At 43.6% G+C, this 21,056-nt stretch overlaps 1 protein-coding gene across 2 annotated transcripts in view; it reads right to left on the reverse strand.

Moving 5' to 3' along the window:
* LOC128700025 (nudC domain-containing protein 3) overlaps nucleotides 1-16,123 on the reverse strand; it is a 103,628-nt gene extending 87,505 nt beyond the window's left edge. The window contains exon 1 of one of the 2 annotated variants that reach the window (XM_070098765.1): nucleotides 16,021-16,123. The gene's annotated coding sequence lies outside the window, so the exon portion shown is untranslated. Of the gene's footprint in view, nucleotides 1-15,540; nucleotides 15,660-16,020 lie in introns of those variants that run through there. The other variant, XM_070098766.1, reaches the window with a different exon arrangement.
* Between the last annotated feature and the right edge of the window lie 4,933 nt (nucleotides 16,124-21,056).

Consider the following 21,056-nt stretch of genomic DNA (forward strand, 5'->3'; position numbering starts at 1 on the left):
TACTTTGAGGATTGGGAGATCCTGGAGTTCCAGCTGTTCAAAAATGTCATTGCCACATGACTGGAAATTCTGTTGGACTATGGTATGGGGCAGAATGACAGTACCACTACAAGAATTGAGAGAAAGATGTTTTTCAATAGTGATAGGAGTAGTATCGATATTCGAAAGGAGAGAAAGATCATGAGCTTGGGTAGCATTCTGGACAGTGACGATGCGCGTACCGCTCTTGAGAGCGTGAAATGAAATATCTCTGCCAACATGACGCAGGAGCGCTTTGGCAATACTATGGTCAGAAAGGTAGGCAGAAGAAGAAGTTGGTCTTAAAGTAAAGAATTTAGTCCATTGTGTGGTCCGAAACTGAGCGTGGAGAGGGAGTGCTTGACGTGTCGGTCGTTTCCGAGTAGAATGGGAAGGTAACGACGGAGCATCATCAGGAGATTGACGTTGGCGTTTAGGAGTAGGACCGGAGTTGGTCCGGCATGAAATGGGTGGGCGATTCGAAAATTGCCGTACCGTAGAGGGAGAAGCCGGAAGCATAGTCAAAGGAGAGCGGAGTTCAGACAAATCGAAGGAGTCAGTCGAAGCCCCGGTACCTGAAGCGGGTGAGGAAACAGCACCAGCAAGAGGTACAGGGGCATCAGGAGTGTCCGAAGAGTGGTCTAAACACAAGGCAGGGTCAGAATGGGGTGCGGTATCAAGAAGGGGCCCGGGGGTAATGGTTTCATGGACTAGGGCTGCCATGGTTAGGTTACTCCTTTGCTTTTTGTTTTTAAGAAAAAAAAAGAAAGAAGAAAAGAAAATAAAAACAAAAAAAAGAATAAAAAAAGGGGGGAGCGGGGAGGAATAGTTCCCAGGAGGAATGAAAGGGCCGGAAATCTCCCTCCGCGCCCAAGAGGACTCGACACCGCTAGTAGCGCAGATGCAGCATGGAACCCGTGCCATACCCTACCCTTCATGCCAGTAAACCAGCAATCCGGGATAGCAACCTCACATCTGCCGAGCTACCTCGGTGGACAAAAGAGAGGGCGGCCGGATATCCGCCACAAAGCATACCTCCTTCAGCCACCACCCCCGGAATCCGAAAGGTGGCTTCCAGAGATACACCCGTCGCCCAAAAGACACCCAAAGCTACTCCGGGATACCGGAGAGGGATCGGGACATCCCTAGGCAATCCAGATTCCACGGCAAACTACGCCACCGCCAAGAAACCTCAACGGAATGGGATCGACCCCGGTGTCCTTTCCCCTACCTAGGAACTAGCACGCCTGTGGGAGGAATCACGAAGGCTAAAAAGAGGAAGGGCAAAAGGGAGGGGTGAGGAGGAGGAGGAGGAATGGAAAAAGGGGAGGATGGGGAGGATGGGATAGGGGAGGGGAGAATGGGGGGTAATTAGGTTCGGTCTGAGGAAGAAGACCGACAGGGCTAATTCCTCAGACCAAGAGCCTCTTCACCACGCCAAGGAGCCCCCCTTGAAGAGGAGCAATATTCCAGCCTAGATAGAACAAGTGACCTGAAGAGTGTCATCATGGGCTTGGCCTCCCTAGTTTTGAAGGTTCTCATTATCCATCCTGTCATTTTTCTAGCAGATGCGATTGATACAATGTTATGGTCCTTGAAGGTGAGATCCTCCGACATAATCACTCCCAGGTCTTTGACGTTGGTGTTTCGCTCTATTTTGTGGCCAGAATTTGTTTTGTACTCTGATGAAGATTTAATTTCCTCATGTTTACCATATCTGAGTAATTGAAATTTCTCATCGTTGAACTTCATATTGTTTTCTGCACCCCACTGAAAGATTTGGTTGATGTCCGCCTGGAGCCTTGCAGTGTCTGCAATGGAAGACACTGTCATGCAGATTCGGGTGTCATCCGCAGCCCACTGAAAGATTTGGTTGATGTCCGCCTGGAGCCTTGCAGTGTCTGCAATGGAAGACACTGTCATGCAGATTCGGGTGTCATCTATGTGCGGGTTATTTGAATAACTTTGGCACATCCTTAGTTGAACCATTAGACATGGTTTTAGATACACTAGAAGACAAGCATAATGCAGCTGTAGTGTACACAGACTTTGCAAAAGCCTTCAAGTGCGACTATGGAGTAACTGTATCCACATGATTTCTTCATGAATGAGCCTCAAAACTCCATAAATTTTTTTTGTATGCCAGATTTCCGACATTACCCTAACTCCGATAAATTTCGATAAAGCCATTGACAACATGCCCATGCACTCAGCCCCGGGCCCAGACTCGTGGAACTCTGTTTTCATTAAGAACTGCAAGAAATCTCTCTCGCGTGCCCCAAGTACACTATGGAGGAGGAGCTTGGACATGGGTGAAATTCCAGTCACTTAAAACAACGGATATAGCCCCACTCCATAAAGGTGGCAGCAAAGCATTAGCTAAGAACTATAGACCAATAGCTCTGACGTCCCACATCATAAAAATCTTTGAAAGAATGCTAAGAAGCAGGATTGCAAATCACCTGGATTCCCAAAATCTGCACAATCCAGGGCAACATGGGTTCAGGGCAGGTCGCTCCTGCCTCTCACAACTACTGGATCAATATGGTATGGCCTAGGATGCACTGGAAGAAAATCAGAATGCAGATGTAATATACACAGACTTTGCAAAAGCATTTGACAAATGCGATCATGGCGTAATAGCCCATAAAATACGTGCTAAAGGAATAACTAGGAAAGTGGGGAGATGGATCTTCAACTTCCTAACAAATCGAACACAAAGAGTAGTGGTCAACAGAGTTAAATCGGAGGCTGCCATAGTGAAGAGCTCTGTTCCACAAGGTACAGTACTCGCCCCCATCTTATTCCTTATCCTCATATCAGACATAGACAGAGATATACATCACAGCACCGTATCATCCTTTGCGGATGATACTAGGATCTGCATGAGGCTATCATCTGCTGAGGACGCGGTTAACCTCCAAGAAGATATAAACAAAGTTTTCCAGTGGGCAACGGTAAACAATATGATGTTCAATGAGGACAAATTCCAACTACTCCGTTATGGAAAACTGGAGATAATAACTAAAACAGAGTATACTACAGACTCTGGCCATACTGGGAGTAGTAATGTCTGAGGATCTCACTTTCAAGGATCACAAAAGTGCCACGATCGCACGTGCAAAGAAAATGATAGGATGGATAATGAGAACGTTCAAAACGAGAGATGCCAAGCCAATGATGATCCTTTTCAAATCACTTGTTCTCTCTAGGCTGGAATACTGCTGTACATTAACATCTCCATTCAAAGCAGGTGAAATCGCAGCTCTAGAGTGTACAGATATCCTTTTACTGCACGTATAAGTTCTGTCAAGCACCTTAACTACTGGGAACGCTTGGAAGCACTTAACTTGTACTCGTTGGAACGCAGGAGGGAGATATATCATAATCTACACTTGGAAAATCTTGGAAGGAATGGTCCCAAATCTACACACAGAAATCACTCCCTACGAAAGTAAAAGACTGGGCAGGCGATGCAAAATGCCCCCAATAAAAAGTAGGGGCGCCATTGGTACACAAAGGGAAAACACCATAAGTGCCCGGGGCCCAAGACTGTTCAACAGCCTCCCATCAAGCATTAGGGGAATTGCCAATAAACCCCTGGCTGCCTTCAAGAGAGAGCTGGACAGATACCTAAAGTCAGTGCCGGATCAGCCGGGCTGTGGCTCGTATGTGGACTGCGTACTGCCAGCAGTAACAGCCTAGTTGATCAGGCCCTGATCCATCGGGAGGCCTGGTCATGGACCGGGCCGCGGGGGCGTTGATCCCCGGAATAACCTCCAGGTAATCTCCAGGTAACAATGCTTGAAAAAGGAATAACTGAAAAAGATAAGCAGATGGGTATTTCAATTCCTAACAAACAGAACCCGGAGTAAGCATGAAATAAGAGGTTGCCACAGAATAAGAGGTCTGTTCCCCAAGGCACGGTACTCGCCTAACTTCTTTCTCTTATCCGATATTTTTTTTTTTTTTTTTTTTTTTTTTTTTTTATTTTATTTCAAACTCAGGTACAAAATATATGGGTACATAATCAATATGTAACAAGATAGAGGCAGTGAACAATAATCAACTGTGACTACACAGTACTGAAGAAGCACATATATAATGACAGAACTGGCTGCTGCACTCAAATCAAACACCGCTTGTACGTACTGTGCTTCACATGAACACCGCTTGTACGTACTGTGCTTCACATGAAAAGGTGGTCATACATACATATACATATATATATATATACATATACACACACACACATATATACATATATACATACATATATATATACATATACATATACATATGTATACACATATATACATACACATATACATACATATACACATACACACACATACATACATATACAACCCACCCAGTAAAGCTTACACTCCCCCCCCCGTGAAAACGTGCCACTTTCACCTTAGATACACAGTGACAAATCTCTTATACATACACATTTGTAAAAGCATTAAAAACTTCAATGACAATATATATATAAACACAATCCAGCCAGCTAAACGGCTGACACTATAATACAAGGAATGTCTGAACCTGATGGCTCACATCCACCATAGAACACAATCCACCCTACCCTCATATACCCTATGGTAATAATTAATATCGTGCACACTTCAACCCCCCCCCCCATGCCTAGTGACTGTGTCTGCCATCACCCCTCATAACCACCAACAGTCCTTGATAGTAATTAGCGTCTTATAATATATCACCCTAAAAACACGCTACACACATAAACCTACCACAATAATAAATAAATGTACACATTATTCCCTCCAGCAGACAGATTATTTACACTGTCGGAGATAATCTATACATCACATCCTACAGAGAATGGACAACATTAGACATCTAAAATAATATGACATGTGTATCACATGACCTGCTATTGCAGAGATTACTTACACTCCTACCCCCCCCCCCCCAAGTGAAAAACTGACCAGTTTCACCTGGCTATACACAAGATCAAAAACTCATTCACTTGAACATATATAATGAAAATGTGAAAAAACATCTGTAACAATATATAAGCAAAAACACCCCAGGCAAGATCTTACATTATATACAATACCAAAACGTTCCAATAGTTAAAAAACAGGTATGAAAACTCATTATTATGACAAGTTACATTGCTCATATATAGGTAGACATGTATAATTACAGGTTAAAATATGCTTATATACTAACATGCTTTTGTACATCCTTACAAAACATGAAGGAATCCTTAGATAAATTATAATCATCGGTGTTCACAATAACACCAAGACATTACATTGAATACCACATTGAATATCACCTCAACATCCTTCCTCACACAATTCCACACACACTCACACAATTCCACACACACACTCACACAATCGACCTCTGCAACACCCCCCCCCCTGGGAAGGCCAGCCCGTTCATTCCCCTGACAGCTTATAAAGACCATAAATCCCTCAAAAGAAAGTCCCTGTAGCCCTCCGAGAAATCCCTCTCCCACCTTCAACCATATATTTCCCTGTTGCGACACTTTGTTCTATAAAAGGATGCTGCTATGGCCATCCTACGTTCCTCCGCCCCTTTGTCTCTCATTGCCCATGATATATACACAAAATCAACCATTAAGTAAGCCACAGCCCTTTGAACCTTTACCCCAACCCCACCTACATCTAAACTAAGAGCTCTCAAAACCGACAACCCTGTCCCCCCCACATACCGGATTACTTTCCCTAACCATTCCCGCACAATCCCTAGGCTTTCACAAAAATAAACTACATGAAAAGCTGATTCATCTACCCCACAAACCTGACACATCCCACCCTCCCTTATTCGCCTATTTCGTAAAACAACCCCAGACGGCAATATTCCGTGAAGAAACCTATACATTACCTCCCTCACGCGTGGCCGGATGCGTAACCCTTTTAATCGGCCCCAAATGTCTTCCCATGCGTACATCGGGTACACTCCTTCCGTTGCCACTACCACCCTAGGCCATATCTTCCTCTCCATGGACCCTACCCGCATGTTTCTCGGCTCTCTGACCATCATCAATAGACGCAACAACTCCTCACCATCTCTCAAATCTTGTCCCTTCCACCATCTCCGAAGATCTCCCTGCAGCATCCCCAACCCTCCACTCCCTTCCCCCCGAGCCCTTAGCAACCCATGTTTCACATATACACACTTCAACCTTCTTTCCTAATGAATTAACCCCAGCCCTCCCAAGGCCACCGGAAGTGTTACCACCTCTCTTTTCAACCAATCGCATCCTGAACCCCAGATAAAACGGAAAACTCTGCTCAACAATCTCCGGACATCCCCATACACCAAAGGGTACAAAGCTGCCACATGCCATATTTTACTGTACAAAAGCACATTGACCACAATGACCCTCTGGTGTAGCGTAAGATGTGTCGGCCTCAATCCTGACAATCTTCCCAATACCCTATCTACCACACCCTTTGAATTATTCTCCCTCGCCATCTGAGCATTACCCATATACACAACTCCACAAATTTTCACCCGGTCCACGACACTCCACCTCACCCCCCCACCCCCGCCCTCCTGCCCATCCCATTCACCCAATATCATGAGCTTTGATTTATGCACATTCACTGCCATACCTGTTGCCATCCCAAAAACATCTATAACTCTCTCCAGACGCTCCAATCCCTCCCTCCCACTCACTAGGACAGTTGTGTCATCAACGTAACCTATGATACTGGGACTCCCACCTCGTATGTCCTCCCTTACCCCCTCTTGTATGCACATTTCCACTGCCCTATAAAACGGGTTCTGTAAACATGCAAATAATATTTGTGACAACGGGCAACCTTGCCTCAATCCCCTGCCCATTTTCACATGCAACCCCACCCTCCCATTTATCTGTACACACATCCCAGCTCCCCGATATAAAGTACGTGCCCAATTCACAATGTCCTCCCCGAACCCTTGCCACTCCATGATTCTCCACAGAGCCTCCCTCTCGACACTGTCATATGCCGTTCTCCAATCCAACGCCAATACCCCACGTTCCCCCTCTTGTGGACCCTCAATAAACCTTCTAATAACCCCATGCCCCTCATACATTGATCTCCCCGGAATCCCATATTGACCCCTCACTATTACCTTTCCAATTACCTTTTTTATACGATTTCCCAAAATTTTTGCAAAAAGTTTGTAGTCTGCACACATGAGTGATATCATCCGGTAATCTCTCACTGTGCACTGACTTTCACCCTTTGGCACCAAAACTACTAGTGCTGTCGCCTGCAAAGGTCCCAACGCACCCCTCTCTTTTATGATATTAAATAATTGCACCAAAAAATCTTTTAATACTCCCCAATGCTGTATGTAAAACTCCGCAGGCAGCCCATCTATCCCCGGTGCCTTACCCCTGCTCATACTCATTAAAGCCGTCCACACCTCGTCCTCCACAATAGGCCCCTGTAACTGTTCCCTGTCGTCCCTGTCCAGCACACTCCGCACCCATCCCCCTGTCTCTCTTAAAGCCCCCTCTCTCACACCCACACTCCTCATATGTGCACTAAGCCAAGAATCAACATACCCTCCCATCCCCTCCGTTGTCACCAAGTCTTGTCCCTCCCTATACCCCTCGATGTCCTCAAGAACTCTCAAACCCACCATTTCCATTGCAACGCGCCGGCGCCCCTGCCCTCGCAGGACACACACCGATGGTCTATCACCCCACATGACCTCCTCCAACCCCCCTAAAACCCTTGCCGCATCAAACCTCTCATTTTGCACTTCCATTAGGCGTTCCTTCACTCCTTGTATGTCAGCCACATGGGCTCCCATCCCCCCCCTTCCTCTCTCATAATACTCCCTTAACTGCCCCTCAAGATACCTAATAAGCCCATAAGCCAACTGATTCTCGTGCCTTCCCTGTCGGACATAGAACTCTCGAATCCTCGTCTTCGCCGTCACATCCCACCATCTCAACACATCCCCATTGACTTCCATCCCTTCCCATAAGCCTTTCCACCATTGTGCAAATAGGACCCTCCCCTCAACATCTTGAAGCAACCGAACATTCAATTTCCAATAACTCTTATACCTGTTCGGCCGACCCTCCCATCCCAAATCCACCAAAACACCTCTATGATCAGAAAAAAAGACATCCAAAACCCTTACACTCCGCACCACAGCTTTCCTTGTCACGTATATCCTGTCCAGCCGTGCAGCATACCCCTGCCTCACAAAGGTGTGCTGCACCTCCCACGCCGCCCCCCCCTCTACATCCACCAACCCCACCCCTGTTAACAGGTCCCTCAGAACGCCAGAACAATATCCTGCTCCCCTAGGTTCCACATCCTTGCGGCGTATAACGCAATTCCAGTCCCCTCCCACCACAGCTAATGCTGGAAGCGACCTTAAGTGATACACCAACACTTCATGTACAAACTCATTCTTCACTCGACTGTCCCCCTCCGCCGGACCATAAACACACACAAAAGACATCTTATCTCTTCCCCATGTCCCATCCACTCTTATAACCCTCCCCTCACCCCCCTCCTCACAATGATGTACAGTAAACGGGCTAGCCTCCCTCACCAAAATAGCCACTCCTCCTTTCAATCTCGTTGAGTGTGCCGCATATACAGTATACCCCTCAATCATCAACATACAACCCGGCTTGTGGTTGTGCTCTTGCACAAACACTACATCTACACCATACCTAATGAGCATCTCATGAAACCATTCACACTTCCTAGAATTTTTCAGACCATTAACATTTATAGAGAGACTCTTGAATTTGTCAATGGAGGTTTTCCTTTACGTATTGCACCACCTTTATCCCCCTTCCCCTTTATACGCCCTTGATCTTCAATCACCATTCTGTGATCTGCTTTCACATGCCCCTTGCCCCTGGACCCCCCAGGTCCATGCTCAACCACTTCAGCCCAAACCTTTTTGCCCGAACGCTGTGCCGGAGTGAGCACATCCACATCGTCCACGTCCGAGGGCACTGCCGCTCTCTTCCGCGACACTCGAGCCTTTCTTCCCGCCTCCACCTGGAAGCCATCCCCGTGCACTTCCGCCACCACTGTGCCAATTTGCAACCCAGCCTCAACCTGGGTCTCTGACATGCCTCCCCCCCTCTCACCACCTGGAACCCCAGCAGCATCCAGGGCACCCACAAGCCCCTCAACTGTGACCTCTCCTGGGGTCCCTAACAGGTCGTGGAGGACTGAATCAATGGTAGCCTCCACGGCCCTGTCCTCACCCAGTGACACCACATCTTTGGTCGCCGGTGCCTGCCCGGTAGTGCATGTCTCTCTCGGAAGAGTTACACACTCTTCCTCCCTCAAGGCCTCCTCGACCTCCACACTCCAAGCCTTGTTCAAGGAAACCGACTCAGGTCGTGCCAAATCCAACGTCCCAAGGTCCTCTGATGCCTCCTTATGCTGCTCCTTCGCCTGTGTACCCTGTTGCTTAACACACTGCGCAGCAATGTGATCATATGCACCACATAATCGACAGGTACGTTGTTGCCCTGCGTAAGTCACCATTACCTGAGTCCTGAAGTCTTCTAGGAAAATATAGGAAGGAATAGGATGCCTCAATGTCATTTTTAAGGAAAAACTTCCTTCAGGCATCCCAGAATATGATCCTTCCTTCCATTTCCCCAATGTCGCCATATGAACAGTCCCAAACTTCTCGAAGACGGCACGTAGGTCTGCCTCATTAGCCTCAAAGGGTACATTTTTTATCTTCACCCACGTATAATGGCGGGACACATCATGTAGCCTTACCGTCACTGCAGGATTCACTGGTACACAAAGATCTTGGAACCTGGCGACTATGTCCTCATATACACTTGCATTGAGAAATTTCACAAAAATTCTATATGCCCCGTTCAAGGCTACACCATACAGCTCTTCGTTGGCAATGCCGTATGTGTCCCTGATGATGGCAGGTAATAAAACTTGAGCTGAGTGGGCATGCACAGCCCCACGCACCACTTCAATGCCTACAGTGTTTACCCTTCTTCTTGCCGGCTGCGCCATTTTGAGAAAACCAAGTTGTCACCGGCTGACAGCAGAGGGCAGGCTCAGCTCACGTCCGCTCGTCCCAAAGGTTGAGCGACGAATGACGATCGCACGTGCAAAGAAAATGATAGGATGGATAATGAGAACGTTCAAAACGAGAGATGCCAAGCCAATGATGATCCTTTTCAAATCACTTGTTCTCTCTAGGCTGGAATACTGCTGTACATTAACATCTCCATTCAAAGCAGGTGAAATCGCAGCTCTAGAGTGTACAGATATCCTTTTACTGCACGTATAAGTTCTGTCAAGCACCTTAACTACTGGGAACGCTTGGAAGCACTTAACTTGTACTCGTTGGAACGCAGGAGGGAGATATATCATAATCTACACTTGGAAAATCTTGGAAGGAATGGTCCCAAATCTGCACACAGAAATCACTCCCTACGAAAGTAAAAGACTGGGCAGGCGATGCAAAATGCCCCCAATAAAAAGTAGGGGCGCCATTGGTACACAAAGGGAAAACACCATAAGTGCCCGGGGCCCAAGACTGTTCAACAGCCTCCCATCAAGCATTAGGGGAATTGCCAATAAACCCCTGGCTGCCTTCAAGAGAGAGCTGGACAGATACCTAAAGTCAGTGCCGGATCAGCCGGGCTGTGGCTCGTATGTGGACTGCGTACTGCCAGCAGTAACAGCCTAGTTGATCAGGCCCTGATCCATCGGGAGGCCTGGTCATGGACCGGGCCGCGGGGGCGTTGATCCCCGGAATAACCTCCAGGTAATCTCCAGGTAACAATGCTTGAAAAAGGAATAACTGAAAAAGATAAGCAGATGGGTATTTCAATTCCTAACAAACAGAACCCGGAGTAAGCATGAAATAAGAGGTTGCCACAGAATAAGAGGTCTGTTCCCCAAGGCACGGTACTCGCCTAACTTCTTTCTCTTATCCGATATAGAGAGGGACTAATCACATAATTCTTTCGGTGGCCCGTAGCCTGGTTGGGAAAGCTCTCGCTTCACACGTTGAGGGTCCGTGGTTCGATTCTCGGCAAGGGTGGTGTTTGGGAGTGTTTCCTTACACCTGTTGTCTCTGTCCACCCATCAGTAAAATGGGTACCTGGGTGTTAGTCGACTGGTGTGGGTCGCATCCTGGGACAAAATTGTCCTAATTTGCCCGAAATGTTTTGCATAACAAGGGGCTTTCTATATACGCAGTAGTATGTTACTGATGTCAGCTAGGCCTATATACCTCGTACATGATCTTGTAGAAATAGATATTATTATTATTATTATTTGCAAGTGGTACAAGAACGTGTATGAGTGGCATCCACTTTTAAAAAAGACTGCGAGCCTCCAAGCTGATAATTTTAAACCAAGGCTACCAGTGGGCCACTGACAACAATATGTTCAATGAGGGCAAATTCTAATTTTTACGTCTTGGTAAAACTAAGGTTATACAAATGAGCTCACAGTACAAGGCAAACTCAAACTACTTTTAGCCGTATCTAAAGATTCCGAAACCCAATTTATCCTATTGACGTAGGAAAGTTGGAAGAGCAACTGACGTTACTGTATCACCATACTAAGTCAGGTCACCTCTGGGTCACCCAAGCCAGCCAGGTCACCACTGGCACATCAGGGTGTCTAGTCACCCCGGCTAAAAAACTTTAGATGATACAGCTGTCAGACGACTGGATTTTAATTCTAACGAGTAGGACGCGCTAAACCCGTAGGGATCATACAGAGCCTGGGAGGAATTCTGGTTTGATCTATGGAAGGGGAGGATAAGTCCAGTACCTTGGATCTAGAGCCCCTCACCGGCATTAAAACATCTAGAAGGGGACACTGGAAAAAAAAAATGTAGGCCCTGTATTTATAACGGGACAGAATATACTGAACTATAAACACGCATTTTTAACATACATATTCTACAACGGTTCTGGACAATGTTTTATGGAAAAGGATACTGGAGCATATGGAGAGAAGATTTATTTGAAAAGCCAACACGGATTTAGAGATGTGGAAAGCCTATCTTTCCAACTTACTGGCCTTTTAAGAGCCACAGATATAGAACAAGGGACGCGAGTTGACTGGCCTACCAAATGCATTTCTCACGGTATCCTCCTAGGACTAATCCACCAACTAAAACGGAAAAGCGATAAACCCGTATGGATCACATAGCACCTAGAACAGGCATGAATAAAAGTTAAAATGCTTTAGTGTTTGAAAGACAGTAACAAAACTCGACGAAACCTCAGGGTTTGAGAAAGTAACGAGTGAGATCCAATAAAGAGCAGTATCGCCGTTTTTCCACCGATACCATTAAATGGCTGATACCCACCGACACTTTGGCACATCCCTAACATACTCATTATAGTATGCATGTGCACTGTCCATGTAAACATTTAATTTACATTATTTAAGCTAATTATGCTAAGGTATGCATATTGCCTTTCTAACCTAAACTCAGGGCCGGATTACTGCATAGGCAAACTAGACATTTGCCTAGGGCCCCGCGCATTTGGGGGCCCCGCAGTCCAAGGGGTTCAGAGGCTCATCCAAGACTGCGCACATGGTGCAAGTGCAAAGGGGTCCCTACCTAAAAAGTTCAAGTGTTTACCTGGAGTTTACCTGGAGAGAGTTCCGGGGGTCAACGCCCCCGCGGCCCGGTCTGTGACCAGGCCTCCTGGTGGATAAGAGCCTGATCAACCAGGCTGTTGCTGCTGGCTGCACGCAAACCAACGTACGAGCCACAGCCCGGCTGATCCGGAACTGACTTTAGGTGCTTGGCCAGTGCCAGCTTGAAGACTGCCAGGGGTCTGTTGGTAATCCCCCTTATGTGTGCTGGGAGGCAGTTGAACAGTCTCGGGCCCCTGACACTTATTGTATGGTCTCTTAACGTGCTAGTGTTTGGAGAGTAAAATTGATTTTTAAAAATTAATCAAAATTTGAAACATTTAAGAAATGCAGGTATCTCAGAAACCTTCCCTAATGTTGACATAGTGTATCGCCTTTACCTAACACTTCCAGCTACTAACTGTGTAGGAGAACGTTCATTTTCTGTTTTGAAAAGAGTGAAAAACCAGCTCCGTCCAACAATGAGCCAAGACAAATTGTGTAACCTAGCCTTGTTGACCATTGAGTCTGATCTAACAAGAAATATTGATTTTCAGAATATAATTGATGATTTTGCCAATATGAAATCCAGAAAAAAATTTATTTAAGAAGTGCCTGTGAATATAAACAATTCTTTACTTTCTTGAGTTTATATGATTTGATAGTCTTATGCATGATGCAATGATAACAATAATGGTCAGTGATTTATAAAGGGAATAAAGTGCTGTAGTGGTTATGCTGAATATAATAGGTACATGATGTCACTACTTTAATACCCTAATCTAGTAATACTATGCTGTCTTGAGTTTATTCTCTTTAAAATGCATGATTTAACAAGATAGTTATAATGGCTGTTGGTTTTCTTGATGTACTTTCCCTATTAAATTTAATCTAAATAGCCAGAATGTATTTAATTAGACCTTAAACAGGCTCACACCGACCCCTCCCCCCCCCAAGCTGGAAGGGGCCGCTTCGCTTACCCGTAACTCAAAGGGGCCCCGCCAATCTGAATAGGCTAGGGCCCGGAGACTTCTTAATCTGGCCCTGCCTAAACTAACCTAGCATAAAGGCTCAGTTAAATATTTCTTGAGTTAGAGAAAACTTGTTTGCAAGGTTATACATTAAATTTCATCACGTAGTTTCATCCCAGCCCTGCAACTACATACAGCGAGTGCATATATGTAGCTAGCAGTGCTGGTGGTATCCTATATCTAGTGTTGCGTTTATCATAAATATTATTAGGGATGGGTCGATACTAATTTTTTATGATACCAATACCAGTACTGATATGGCTAACATCAAAATCAGCTGATACTATTACTTTGGTACATCCCGAAATATTATAAAGCTTTCCAGTGGATGTAGCACATACTAACTTCTGTAAATACTACCTAGTATCCTTGATTTTTTTTTAACAAGGCCTGTATCGGATGTCCAAGTTGAAATAGTTAGCAGACGCGAGAACTTGTGATATTCAGTAGTTTCATATACAACTGTAACAGCTCTGTATGACCCGTTGGTGTTTAGCGCTTAGTTTGATTATAATACCATTATTATTCACATAAAAGTAATATTTTCCTTATAACCGCTTTGATACGCTAGGCCTGATAGGCTGAGCGCAGCTCCAACCAAACCTAGCAAAACAGCCTTCAGTTAAATATTAATAAATGGAGCCTACTCTCTTTGTAAAGGAATTACTGTTGTAACTGTTGAAATCTACTTATTAAATATTTGTGGAAAATACTGTATATATTTTCCGGAAATACTGTAATTTATAGGTAAATAATGTCATAGAAAACGGAAAGCCTGCGTCTGGGCAGGTGACTCGCCATCTTGGTTTTGATTATTATTATAATCAAGAGGGAAGCGCTAAACCCGGAGGATTATACAGCGCCTGGGGGGGGATTTGAATTTTGTACAAACGTTGGTGTAATGGGAAGAATTTTTCGTGCTCTAGAGGTTAAAATTGTGTTGACACCTCTCAAATAGGAGGCGAAATTGGTGGATGTGCATTCCTGCATAACCTGAGATATCAGACGACTGGACAAGACAGCTCCAGGAACCTCAGATAAGCTCTCAAGATTTGTGTGTAATTCTGGCCAGCATTATTTTCGTAGATTTAGTTAGAGTGAGGTTTTCTGAGTATGATACACATTAATCTCCAGTCAAATTGGTGTGATATTAAGATATATTTTCCTTCTGTTATGTAATTGTGTATATATATAACCATTTATTATTTTTAATATACAGTCCACAAATTTATATATTTACCAGTATTCCTGGTGTATGTATATTTCATTTAATTAATAGGTCCAGAGCAACTTGTGGTTATGACAGTGGTAGGTATCGAAGGGAGACATTTTTTTGCGACCTAGGTGTCCCAAATTCCTACTTGTCTATGTAACATTGATAAATAATAATTATCTTTATCATTTACTGTTATGTACATAATTAGTTACATTCGGATAAATGTAATTTTCCACAATATTACTAATATTACATTTGAAAGTGAGGACAAGTTTTGCACAGTACACAAGTATTGGCGGATGACATCCTTATCTAATATTTCATACAATACAATAAAAAAATATATATACATATATATATATATTGGGATTATTAACCCGGAGAGTTAGAAACCCAAGATAACTCAAACCACTATGGCTTATTTTCCCTTCTGCTCCTTCTTTTTTCACTAGATGAAACTCATTATTTTTATTATGGGGAGCGCTAAACCTGGTGGGATTATACGTCTTTTTTTTGGGGGGGGGGGGGGAGGATGGAAGGCATTCATGCTTAATTCAGGGAATTGGAGTAGATCCAATTCCTTAGATCAAGAGCCCCTCACCAGCAATGAAACTCACTATAATCGGCTTACACCCAGGTACCTACTTACAGCTAGGTGATGAGAGGCATCAGGTTTAAAGAAATATGCCCAGCGTTTTCACTCGTGCCGGGACTGAACCCAGGCCCTTCAGATGTGAGCCAAAGGCTATACCACATGAAGAAAGGAAAGTTTAAACACAACCGATAACCTAAGATTCAAATACTTATATGGAGTTACAAGACAGGCAAGGGAACAATGTAGGAAAATCGCACACAGTAACATTATACAAAGCCCATTTATTGTAAGCATTTCGTCAATATGTAACCACCTTTTTAGCTGAGAATAATCCCAGCTAAATACAAAACTGCAGGACAATGTTTTTGGGAACACAAGCCTCATATATAAACAAATGGTCGTTTTCTTTCTACATACTATATCGTGTTTTTATCTAACAAAGTGAAAACAAAAATTGACCTCTATCAATATTGAAGTCCTAGGACATATGTACACATTCATCAATAAGTTTTAACGCAGTATAACACGTCATACCTTAACTTAGGTGATATATATTGTGCTTGAGCTGCGCAAACTACACCTCACACCGTCAGTATCAACACTGCCGAGTTTAACTGAGTACCCTCTCCCATTTTCAATGGATCCCATCACAAATTAAATTTTTTTTTGTATTTTATTTAAAAACATTGTGTGCAACATACATAGCATCACATATATATTATTCATCAACATTAAACAATACAAAGAAACGTGCACACCCTATCCATACAGTACGACGCCATCCGTCCACTTCTACTATGACAGGTCTTAACATAAATTATCATACAATAATTATTATTATTATTATAATCAAGGGGGAAGCGCTAAACCCGGAGGATTATACAGCGCCTGGGGGGGGATGTGGAAGGCATTCAGGCTTAATTCGGGGAACTGGAGCACAGATCCAATTCCCTAAATCAAGAGCCCCTCACCAACATCAAGGAACCTTCCTTGAGGGGAACGGATGCTTAACCACAGGTGTTCAGAGAGACTATTATTTCTTGACTAATCACCTGCAATACCAGGGATCCCTGCAGTACCATCCAAACTCTCAACTCGCAATATAATCGCTGTAAATTGCAGTTTCAGGGTCCTAGTCTCGGAGCTGGTGGGCACTAGTTTCAGATAGCTGTTGGCGCTAGTTTCAGGGAGCTGTGGACACGTTTTACGGAAAGGAGGACGCTAGCTTCGGTTAGAGGATGGACACTTTTCAGGGAGAGGGTGAGCTCTAGTTTCTGGGAAAGGGGGATCATTAGTGTCAGGGAGCAGGAGGGAAGTTCCGTTATCAGGAGAGCGCTTGGGATGAATGATCCTCCCATCATATGTAGAAGATAATTGCTGCACACAGGATGGGTTAGGGAGAAAGTAACCGCCTTTATTACACAGCATCACAAGCCAGCACTATCCAAAACAATGCTAAAAGTCTATCAGTACTTAACTACAACATCAGGTCCTTACGCAAACACTATGATGACCTCCTGGCACTCCTTGAATCACTAAAGACACCCTTCTCCTACATTATTCTTAATGAGACCTGGCTTAAGCAGGACAATAGATATCTACCCTCTACCAGGATACACAGCAATTCACAACTGCAGACCAAACCAAGTTGGGGGTGGTATTGCAATCTATTACTCTAACCAATTATCCTGTATTAGCACCACTTGCTTTAGTGATGAATATGGGGAATACATTTTTGCTAATTTTACTGTAAAAAACCTTAAGACACCTATAACAATCGGTGCCATTTACCGGATACCTCACACAAACATCCCAAATTTCAGTGAGAAATTAAAGTCACTAATAACAAACAGACAAATGAATAAGCACCACCTTCTCTTAGCTGGAGACTTCAACATCAACCCTTGGCATACTAGATGATCAGCCTGTAACTGATTTCATCAACAATATGAACAACACACTTCTCATACCAACAATAACTAAACCAACCAGGCTCACTGAGACAAGTGCAACCATAATAGACCACATATGGACCAATATACTAGCCCCCCTTAAATCAGGGATAATCACAGATAGCACTACAGACCACTACCCTACCTTCCTCCTGACAAACATTAGTAAACCACCACTTGAATACAACAAAGTATCATTTAGACTCCATGAAGAGGCCTCAATAAGGAAGTTCACAGCTGACCTAGAGACTGTTGACTGGCCTACAGAATTCTCCAAGGCCAATGGTATTGATGACTGGACAGACATTTTTCTTAACAAACATTGTTCTATAAAAACGAAACAGATCACAAACAAACGGCTTGGTTGCCCATGGCTAACCAGCACCATTCTGAAATCCACTGACAAGAAACACCAATATGAAAAGCAATATAGACAGGGCTTAATACACAAAGATATTCTTAAACACTATTCATCAGTTCTCACGAAAGTAATAAAGAAAGCCAAACAACTATACTACTCCAGTAGATTCACAGACACTAGAGGAGATATAAAAAAGACCTGGAAAACACTCTCTCAGATTCTAGGGACCCACAAACTGAAAAAAAACAAGAATATTGTCCTAACTAAACCTAATGAAACACCACTACATCCCACTGACACAGCTAACAAGATAAACGACTTCTTCTCAACCATAGGATCTAATCTCGCCAATAAAATCCCACATACCAATGCCCATGCCGGGGACTACCTAGATGGGAATTTCCCAAATTCCTTCTTTCTTGCACCAACTGAGCCCACGGAAGTCACCGAGATTATAAAGTCACTTAAAAATAACTCAGGGAATCTGTGTCATGTCCCACCATTACTGTACAAGCGAGCGGCCCATGTCCTTTCGCATGCTATTTCATTACTTTTTAACAAGTCATTAGAAACTAGCACCTTCCCGAAACTACTCAAGATGGCAAGGGTTACATCAATACATAAAGGTGGCGACCCTACAGACTTAAACAACTATAGGCCAATATCAAACTTACCACTGCTATCCAAAATCTTTGAGAAACTCATGCACAGGAGACTATATTCATTTATAATGGCACAAAACATACTCGACCCCTGCCAGTTTGGATTCAGGAAAAATAAAAGCACTAATGATGCAATCATAAAAATGCTAGATCTGCTTTACACAGCATTGGAAAATAAGGAATATCCACTAGGAATTTTTGACCTAAGAAAAGCTTTTGACACAGTAGACCACGACATCCTACTCCACAAACTTGACCATTACGGTACAAGAGGCCATGCTTATTTCAAATCTTACCTTACTAATAGGTATCAGTATGTCACCATTAATTAAAGACACAGCATCAACAACACGGCCACTTGATACTGGAGTTCCGCAGGGAAGTGTCCTTGGTCCCCTGCTCTTCCTCATATACATCAATGATCTTCCAAACGTATCTCAACACCTGAAACCCATTCTCTTTGCTGACGAAACGACTTATGTCACCTCTCACCCTAATCTTGCCACCCTCAACACCATTGTTAACGAGGAGCTGATCAAAATATCGACTTGGATGACAGCCAATAAACTTACGCTTAACACTGACAAAACCTACTATATTATGCTTGGTAGCAGAGCAGGAGACGCACAAATTAACATTAAGATCGACAACACACTAATTACCAGACATGATGAGGGCAAATTCCTAGGCCTATACCTCGACAACAACCTGAATTTCAGCACCCATATCCAACACATAACAAAAAAAGTATCCAAAACAGTTGGGATCCTCTCCAAGATACGATACTACATGCCGCAAAATGCCCTTCTCACACTATACCATTCACTCATTTACCCATAAATCACCTATGCTATTTGTGCTTGAGGATCAACTGCAGCAACACACCTAAAGCCAATAATAGCTCAACAAAAAGCTGCAGTAAGAATGATCACTAAATCCCATCCCTGGCAACACCCCCCCCCCACTCTTCATAGATCTAAACTTACTCCCTGTTCAGTACATCCACACTTACTACTGTGCAATCTACATATACAGGACCTTAAATTCCAATATTAACCTTGACCTAAACTGCTTTCTTGATAGTTGTGACAGGACCCACAGGCATAACACCAGACACAAACATCTCTACGACATTCCCCGTGTCCGACTAAACCTTTACAAAAATTCAATGTATGTCAAAGGCCCTAAAATCTGGAACACCCTACCTGAGAACTCTAGAACTGCAGACACATTCATCACCTTCAAAACTACCATTAGAAAACATCTTATCTCCCTGATACACCCCGTCAACTAACTACACGAATACCACCTGGTGGTTCACACTTACACTCACTCACCCATTTGACCATAAACAGAAATATTAATCTCAATCTTAAAATAATGAATCCTGTGATACTCCGATACTGAAACTATATACTGTGCCAAAACAAAAGCATTCACATTGCTAAACTCACAAACTAGTATTTAGTCACTTAGCCATAATACCAACTTACCTCATAATTTGTAATATTTTAAAATTAAGAATTAAACTAAGTCTGCCCGAAATGCCTAGCCATGCTAGGCGTTCTAGTGGTACACTCTGTAATCATTATTTTACTACAAGTAAACCACACAATAGTCAAATTCTGTAAACTCAGCATTGTAATCCTTATAGAGAATAAACTTTGAATTTGAATTGAACTACTGCCCACAGAGTTTCATACCCCTACCATGGGCATGGTATTATAAAACTAGGATGACTAAGACATATGCAACACATGTCTCATTCGTCATCTTGTTGGCATTGTATAGCATTACTGCCACCATTATAAAGCTCTCATACTAAGTTGTATAACTCTCACCTGGACATTACACTGTATATCACTACATCTGCTGGCTCTATTGCTATATATTTCTTGTGCATTCTAACATTTTTTTTTTCCATGCCCGTATTTCCTTAGTATGAATGACCCGTGGGGTTGGTGCAGTTTGGAACGTCATCTGAACTGTTTACTCACTTCTGGTAAAACTGCTACTGATTATTATTATAATCAAGGGGAAGCGCTAAACCCGGAGGATTATACAGCGCCTGGGGGGGGGATGTGGAAGGCATTCAGGCTTAATTAATTCGGGGAACTGGAGCTACTGAATGAATGATGGGAAACTTTTTTTTTTTTTTTTTTTTGTCACCCTGTCTCGGTGGGAGACGGTCTGTGTCAAAACATAAAAGGTGCTCTTTTAGTGCCTTTCATTGAATAATAATAATAATAATAATGTAGGGGACTGGAAATAATCTCAAGGAGACTCCTTAATGCTGAAGGGCTCTTGATCCAGGAAACTGGATTTATCTTCCTTTCCATGGACCAAACCTGATTGCTTTTCATTTCCCAGGCGATATAAGACCCACATATCGATTAAAACAAAATCATGATCCAAGGGATTTGAGCTGGACTCCTTCGGATCAAACCTCATTGAATCCCATTCCCAGGCACTGCATAACCCCTACGAATTTGGCGCTTCCCTGTAAATATAATTATAATCATGGGTAGCGCTAAACCCGTAGGGATTATACAGCGCCTGTAAGGAAAAGGGGGGGGAGGAATGTTAGGTATTCAG

The sequence above is a fragment of the Cherax quadricarinatus genome, chromosome 64, assembly GCF_038502225.1.
Source record: "Cherax quadricarinatus isolate ZL_2023a chromosome 64, ASM3850222v1, whole genome shotgun sequence".
NCBI classification, from domain to species: Eukaryota; Metazoa; Arthropoda; class Malacostraca; order Decapoda; family Parastacidae; genus Cherax; species Cherax quadricarinatus.